General features: G+C 44.1%; 1 long non-coding RNA gene across 1 annotated transcript in view; it reads right to left on the bottom strand.

Annotated features, from left to right (window-relative positions):
• The window catches only part of LOC119933983, a 59902-nt gene extending 54238 nt beyond the window's left edge, over positions 1 to 5664 (bottom strand). The window contains exon 1 of the long non-coding RNA XR_005452827.1: positions 5517 to 5664. This is a non-coding gene — a long non-coding RNA (uncharacterized LOC119933983). The remainder of the gene's footprint in view (positions 1 to 5516) is intronic.
• Positions 5665 to 7999: the final 2335 nt, after the last annotated feature.

A 7999-nucleotide genomic window follows, 5' to 3' on the forward strand; every position in this document is an offset into this window, starting at 1 on the left:
GTACTGTACTAAACCCTGGAGTGGATACAAGCAAATCAGGTTGGACACAGTCCCTGTCCCATGTGAGGCTCACAGTCTCAATCCCCATTTTACCAATGAGGTACTGAGGCACAGAGAAGTGAAGTAACTTGCCCAAGACCACACAGCAGAGCTGGGATTAGAATCCATGACCTCCTCACTCCCAGGCCGTTGCTTTATCCACTATGCCACGCTGCCTCTCAGTAGCAACTGAGAACTTAGTAGCAATCGTAGCAATCTCCCAAGCCCTGGGCTGGGCCTATCTTACTTGTTCCTATTTTATAGGTTTGCTTTTGTTTTATTTTTTCTTATTGACTTTGTCTAATATAGTTAAAAAGCTTAAGTTAAAGTAGCTTACCCTCAAAATTTTAAATGTGACTATAGCTAATCATCGCGGAAGAAAAGTTTTGCTGTAAACCAGAAGAAAAATGTTCCTCCTCTGGAGCTCAGTGAAACTCTAAGTGATTTAAACATTGTCTTTTACATGTTCTGAACATGTTTTACTTCCATTTCTCTCCACTGTGCTGTAGACGTTCGCAGCTTCACATTCTCAAATTGAGTAATCCTTCACAGTGCCTGTAATGTAGTTGTAGTTGCCTCCAATTTTTAGCCTCCTCTCCTTCAAAAATGATGATGATGACAATCAAAACCAAACCGTGGTAATTAACTGTGCAACCTCGAAAAATGCATTATATTCAAGTGGCAAATTAGCACATAAAAATTGAAGCAAAATGTGGTTGGTTAAAAGCAGAGAATCTGGAAGGAAGTTTATACAGTCATTAAATCAACTCCCCTGCCTTCAGGCAGGACTATATCTAGTGCTCAGATGAAAATTAGACGTATATTTATTAATAAAGGTCACTACTTCCATGAGAGCCTTACACTTGCACAGTGAACATTTTTTCCATTCTTAATTTCAGTAATGTAATTCTGATCAGTTCTAAATTCTTCAATTATGGCTAGAATTGTTCAGGTATTATCTTATATCTACCTCCAGCACTTAATACAGTGCTTGGCACACAGCAAGCACTTATCAAGTACCACAGTTAGTGAGAAATTTATCTACCAGGTACCATTCATTCATTCATTCATTCAATCGTATTTATTGAGCGCTTACTGTGTGCAGAGCACTGTACTAAGTGCTTGGGAAGTCCAAGTTGGCAACATATAGAGACAGTCCCTATCCAACAGTGGGCTCACAGTCTAGAAGGGGGAGACAGAGAACAAAACAAAACATATTAACCGAATAAAATAGAATAAATATGTACAAGTAAAATAAATAGAGTAATAAATATGTACAAACATATATACATATATACAGGTGCTGTGGGGAAGGGAAGGAGGTAAGGCGGGGGGATGGAGAGGGGGAAGAGGGGAAGAGGAAGGAGGGGGCTCAGTCTGGGGAGGCCTCCTGGAGGAGGTGAGCTCTCAGTAGGGCCTTGAAGGGAGGAAGAGAGCTAGCTTGGTGGATGTGGGGAACCACATGTGATGTACCATACATCAGGCTCATCGCCCTACTGGAATAAGGAAGTGTGCCTGGTGGGACTGGGCCTCCTGCCCTTTCTCAAGATACTCTGTGCCCTCTGCCCTGATAACATTTCCCTCCTGCCTGAAATGAATGCCCTTTACCAATCTCTCAATTTCTGAGAATAGGGAGAACCGCTCTCCTACCTGTATTTTATTTTAATATCTGTCTCCCCCACTAGACTGCAAACTCCTCAAGGGCAGGAACCATATCTACCAACCCTAAAAGTGTGTCCTACCTCTGGCCTGGAATGCCCTCCCTCCTCAAATCCACCAAACTAGCACACTTCCCCCCTTCAGAGCCCTACTAAAAGCTCACCTCCTCCAGGAGGCCTTCTTGGACTAAGCTCCCCTTTTCCTCTGCTCCCCCTCCCCTCCCCATCGCCCCCACTCCCTCCCTCTGCTCTACCCTCCTCCCCACCCCACAGCATTTGTGTGTATATTTATAATTCAATTTATTTCATTAATGATGTGTATATACCTATAATTCTACTTATTAATATTGGTGCTATTGATACCTGTCTACTTGTTTTGATGTCTATCTTCCCCATTCTAGACTGTGAGCCTGTTGTGGACTGGGATTGTCTCTATTTGTTGCTGAATTGTACTTTGCAAGCACTTAGTACAGTGCTCTGGACACCTTAAGTGCTCAATAAATACTATTGACTGATGGATTGATTGAGGTTAAGGAGCAGCCTTAAACTGTGAGTTACAATCTATTCCGAGACACATCAGGATAAACCCAGTACACTGGCTATTTAATGTTTATGTTATTTTAAGCAGGGGCATGGGGGAACAGGGGAATAAAACATATATTTTTAAGTCCCATCCCTGCACCGCACTAAAGACCACTCAATCAATCCATCAATCAGTAGTATTTATTGAAAGCCTACCTCATGCAGAGCACTATACTAAGAGCTTGGGAGAATAAAGTGGAATTAGTAGACACCAATGTTTGGCCTCAACCAGCTTTCAATCTGGTTTACGCACTTAACTATGCGTAAACCCTTCTCGATGTCCTAGTGCATGCAGGACTATCTGTTCACCAAGCCCTAGGAAATAGTCACCCTTTCTCTTAGGCGGGGTTTGAATTGCACTGTCCTGACATTAATTTGTTTAGTTTCCAATCAACAATTTAATGGCTTAATGGAGTGGGTGTTCCAAGCGGAGGGCAACTTGCCTATCAAATTCAAAAGAAATTGCATTGTCTTGTTTGAACAAAACAATGCATGATTAAGTCCGGAAACATCTACTTTTTTGTGTTTTCTTAGCCAGGAAAAAGTTGCCGAACCTTTGAAAAGCAGAAAGGTAAGTTTTGAAACCAAGAATAGATTGTTTCACTGCAGAAATGGAAATTTTCCAGAGGTTCTAAATACCTGTATATGAAACTAGGGAGTTGAGGTGAAAAACAGCCTACGGCCCTAACTGTTGTAAATGCCATTATGATTCTGATCGTGTCCATCATACCCCGCTGACACCTCTGCACTGGAACATAGGAACTTTCTCAGCCATACAGTAGACTTTCCAGGGGAGAAAAAACCACTTTCAACTGAAACTACGGTGCCCTGAAATTCATCTGTATTTCAGATTGGGTGGGGTTTCCTAGAATTATTGCTCTCCCTATTGATCTCAGCACACTTGATTTTTGAAAAAAAAAATCAAGTTGATTTCTTAGTGCAGAGGAATAGCTTGCTTAGTTCAGTTTTATGGAACCAAAGTAAAGCAGAAGACTCCTAGGGAGTTTGGGCATCCGATCTGAATCTTAGGGCTGAAAAATGAAGTTTTGTCTAGAACAACCTGTAGATCCTCTCTTTCAGCTAAATTCCTGGATATTGGAAGCAGCAGGCAAGAGATTTGAAACATGATCCAGTGTCCCTAAATCCAATGTCCCTAAATTTAACCCAATAATAATAATGATGGCATTTGTTAAGCTCTTACTATGTGCAAAGCACTGTTCTAAGCACTGGGTCTGATGCAGTGGTCCCCTTGAAGCATCCAGTGCTTAGAACAGTGCAATGCACATAGTAAGCACTTAATAAATGCCATCATTATTATTATTATCTACAGGAGCATGCAGAGGCCCCTGCACCAGTAGTTCAAGCGATCATACCTGAAATAGCTTAACAGTCTTGAGCACCCCAGCGTCATTTTTCCAAAGAGTCTTGACTGGAAAAATTGAAATCATGGCCACAAAATAAGACAAGAATTGCCATTCCTGGGTTAGACCAATTGTTCTGTTCAAACTAGTATTCTGTCTATTGAAAACAACAAGATGCATGGGGCGGCGGGGGGCATGTGGGCAGTGTAGCTTGGTAGAAAGACCACAGACCTAAGAGTAAGAGGACTTGGGTTCTAAACCCCGCTCTGTCACTTGCCTGCTGGGCGACCTTGGGCAAGTAACTTAACTTCTCTGTGCCTCAGTTTCTTCAACTGTAAAATGGGGATTCAATACCTTTTCTCTCTCCTGCTTAGAATGTGAGCCCCATGTGGGACAGGGGCTGTGTCTGACCTGATCAATTCGTATCTACCCCAGTGCTTAGAACAGTGTTTGACACATAGCAAGCATTTAACAAATACCACTTTAAAAAAAAGTCTCGGTTGATCTCCTAGACATCCATCTGTGCAGAAGTCTAGGATATCAACATCCAATTTCAAGGGGTGTTATGCCATCCAAAATCCTAAATTTTTCTCATTTACATCCCTTAACCTCTAATAACATTACAAGCTACTCAAATAATAATAATGGCATTTGTTAAGCGCTTACTATGTGCAAAGCACTGTTCTAAGTGCTGGGGAGGTTACAAGGTGACAGGTTGTCCCACGGGGGGCTCACAGTCTTAATCCCCATTTTACAGATGAGGGAACAAATGCCAATCTCCTCAAGCATCTCTTGAACCTACTGATATTTTTCCTACCTGCACCATTTCTTGAGATAACAAATTCAGCATGCTTACCATATTCTGTGTGATACAGTGTTTCTCAACCAGACACGTGAAACCGATTCAAATCCCGTTGCCCAGCCTTCCAAATAATTTTTAAAGTGTTTCAATAACCTTCCCTCTCTCCAAATAGTTGCATTTTGAAGATACAACTAATCTACCCTTTATGATTCAATCTAGTCTCACCGTTGACCTCTTGCTTAACCTCTCCCTCCTGCCTGGAATTCCCTCCCCCTTCACATTCTGCAGATCCCTACCCTCCCCATCTTCAAAGCTCTACTTAAATAACGTCTTTTCCAGGAAGCCTTCCCTGACTCATCCCTCATCTCTCCACTCCATTTCCCTCCCTCCTGAATCACCTAAGCACTTGAGTCCCCCTCCTGAGCACTGAAGTAGTCACTCCACCCCCTCTCCCCAAAGTCCTTTTATAGATATCTTTATAGTCTGTTGTTTTCCTTACCTGACGTGTATTTTCTCCCCAGCTGGATTGTTAGCTCCTGGAGGGTAGGGATTGTGCCTATTAATTCTATTTTACTCCCAAGAGTATTCTTCAGTGCTCTGCAGAGTAAACATTCAATAAATGCTAGTGATTGATTGGTTGAAGATAAAAATGAAATCATGTCTTTTTCATTTGCTTCAACTACATGGTTAGTCCCCTTGGGTCAGTAGACAAGTGACTATTTCCAGACCACCATCAGAATCCATCTGTGGTGGGGCAGACTCTTGTGATGCTTTCCACGGGGCAGTCGGTTCTGAAGGTACTCACGTAAGGAGGGGGGTGTCCAGGAAAGGGATACAACATCCCCAGTCTTCTGGATTTCCCCCTTCTGTCCCGGCCCTCATCCTTTTCCATCCTGTCAGTGCCATCCTTGGTCACTGGTGTGCTTGGTCCAGCCTGGCAAAGTGCTCGGCCTGGCAGAACACTCAGCCTGGCAGAACCAAAATGCTCACTCTGGCAGAATGTTCAGCCTAACCCACAGGGCCGCCTGGGTTTCCCCTCTCTGCCAGTCATCACAAGCGTCTTTGTTATCTCACCTGTCGATGAACAGCCCCGGCTTGATGTCTCAGTTCCGGAACAGAGACGCTCCAGCTGCTATCTAGGAAGGCTCTGGCCCCCAAAATATTTAGTTAGCAGCCATTCAGTTAAGTGGAATTGACTTTTTATCGGCTTTCCTCTGTACGGCTGCCACCAGTGAAGACTGTTTCCTCCTTCCCTCTTCTCTGCCTGTCAGTTCGCCCCACATTCCTATCGGCAGACTTTAGCTCTGATCAATACTAACTGCTGTGTAACAGCTCACGCACGGCTGCTTCAGTTTGCATCGATCAGACCCTTTTTCCAACAGGTAGCAAACTATTTGAGGCAATGATTTGAGATAAACACCTACTTTTACTTCGGGCTAATTCATTATAGGCGGATTTCAAGAAGGCCCTCCACCCTGCCTCTGAGATCAACTCCTCTTAAGCTTGTGATCTTTAAGATCTTTCTTCATCTTGCCCTCATACCAAGGGGTTGCTTATAAACATGCTGTCATTTGAACTTCATCTCAAGACCTGCTGAATGCCACCTCAGAAAACACACCCCTCCTTTTATTTTAATTAGAAGTATTGTTACTCCCTCCTCAGATCTGATGGACAACTCTTACCCACTTCAAAGCTTTATTGAAGGCACATCTCCTCCAAGAGAACTTCCCTGAATAAGCCCCCCTTTCCTCTTCTCCCACCCCCTTCTCCGTCACCCTGATTTGCTCCCTTGTTTCATTCACCCTCCCAGCCCACCGCTCTTAGGTACATATCTGTAATTTACTTATTTATATTGGTGTCTGTCTCCCCCTCTAGACTATGAGCTCTTGAGGGCAGGGAATGTATCTGTTTATTGTTATATTGTACTCTCCCTAGCACTTAGCCCAATGCTCGGCACACAGTAAGTGCTCAATAAATACAATTGAATGAATGAGCAATTAATCAATGGTACTTACTAAGCGCTTACTATTTGCAGAGCACTGAACTCAGTCCTGAGGAGAGCAGAGTGCCATAGAGTTAGTAGATACAATCCCTTCCCTCAAGGAATTTATAATCTAATGGGGAAGGCAGTCGGTAGAATAAATTACAGATAGGGGAAGCCGCAAAATTTGAGGATATGTTCATAAGTATTTGAGGATATGTTTATGTGTGACTGGGGTCGAGTGAGTATCAAAATATTTAAAGAGTACAGACCCAAGTGCACAGATGACATAGAAGGGATGGCAAATAAAGAGGGGAAATGAAAAGTTAGTCATGGAAGGCTTCCTGGAGAAGACATGATTTTAGTAAGGGAAGGCTTCCTGGAGAAGACATGATTTTAGGACAGATTTGAAAATGGGAAGCGTGGTGTTCTGTTGGATATCATCAGCAGCAGCAGCAGCAATCGTATTTATTGAGCGCTTACTATGTGCAGAGCACTGTACTAAGCGCTTGGGAAGTACAAATTGGCAACATTGGATATGAAGTGGGAGGGAGTTTCAGGAAGTGAGAAAGATGAGATCTCTAGGTACAGTGAGTAGGTTGGCATTAGAGGATTGAAGTGCATGTTCTGGGTTGTAATGGGAGATGAGTGATGTTAGGAAGGAGCGGGGTGACCTGCTTTTTCAAAATAAGTGAAGTCCCAGGCAGCGTGATGCCAATAGGCCCTTTCAAGCTTCCCCAAACTCTGCTCTTCCCCTGTGATGCCGATCAGGGTCTAGAGCCCAGCACAGTCTCAACCAAGGCTGTAGGGCTAGATGGGACTGGGGCAAAGTCAAAACTCTTAGGGTATGGTCAGGTTCTGTCTCCTCCTCCTACTGCTGCCTGCCCACTGAGGGTTAAATCAATATTTAAATATTCTCCTCTGTTTTGGCTTTATCTCCCCCTGAGCTACACAAAAAGGCCAAACAGAAAAGCACATGAAAATCTGTATTTGCCTCTCCAGTTGAGGCCTTGCTTCAGGAGAATGCGGGATGAGGGTGGTGGGGAGGGTGAGGGGATGGGTGGGCACGAACACGCATGCATGGGCATTCTTCTGAGCCACCAAAGCTTCCAAACAACCCATTGAAAGGGCCACAAGCCCTCCCACAGGTTGACCTGGCCAGGTAAACTTGCAAAAATATGGGGTTCAGGCAGACTGGACCCAGACTTTTTCGGAAACAGGTAGCCCCAGTCTGGACTGAAGCCAACCCCTATGATCTGGCCAGTGCAGGGATCTACCACAGGTTGACCTGGCCAGGTAAACTTGCAAAAATATGGGGTTCAGGCAGACTGGACCCAGACTTTTTCGGAAACAGGTAGCCCCAGGCTGGACTGAAGCCAACCCCTATGATCTGGCCAGTGCAGGGATCTACCTTGAACTCCATCTGGCTCAATCAGTGCTCTTTGATCCTGCCCTGCTTTTTGCTGCCAAGATCTCCCCTGGGCTAAGATTGCAAAACGCATCATGTTCATTGTAATACACTTGTGGTTGTGGCTGCTTCCCTCTCTGGGTTTATGACAGAGTTGGAGAAGGCTCC

The sequence above is a fragment of the Tachyglossus aculeatus genome, chromosome 11 (genome assembly GCF_015852505.1).
Source record: "Tachyglossus aculeatus isolate mTacAcu1 chromosome 11, mTacAcu1.pri, whole genome shotgun sequence".
Classification (NCBI taxonomy): domain Eukaryota; kingdom Metazoa; phylum Chordata; class Mammalia; order Monotremata; family Tachyglossidae; genus Tachyglossus; species Tachyglossus aculeatus.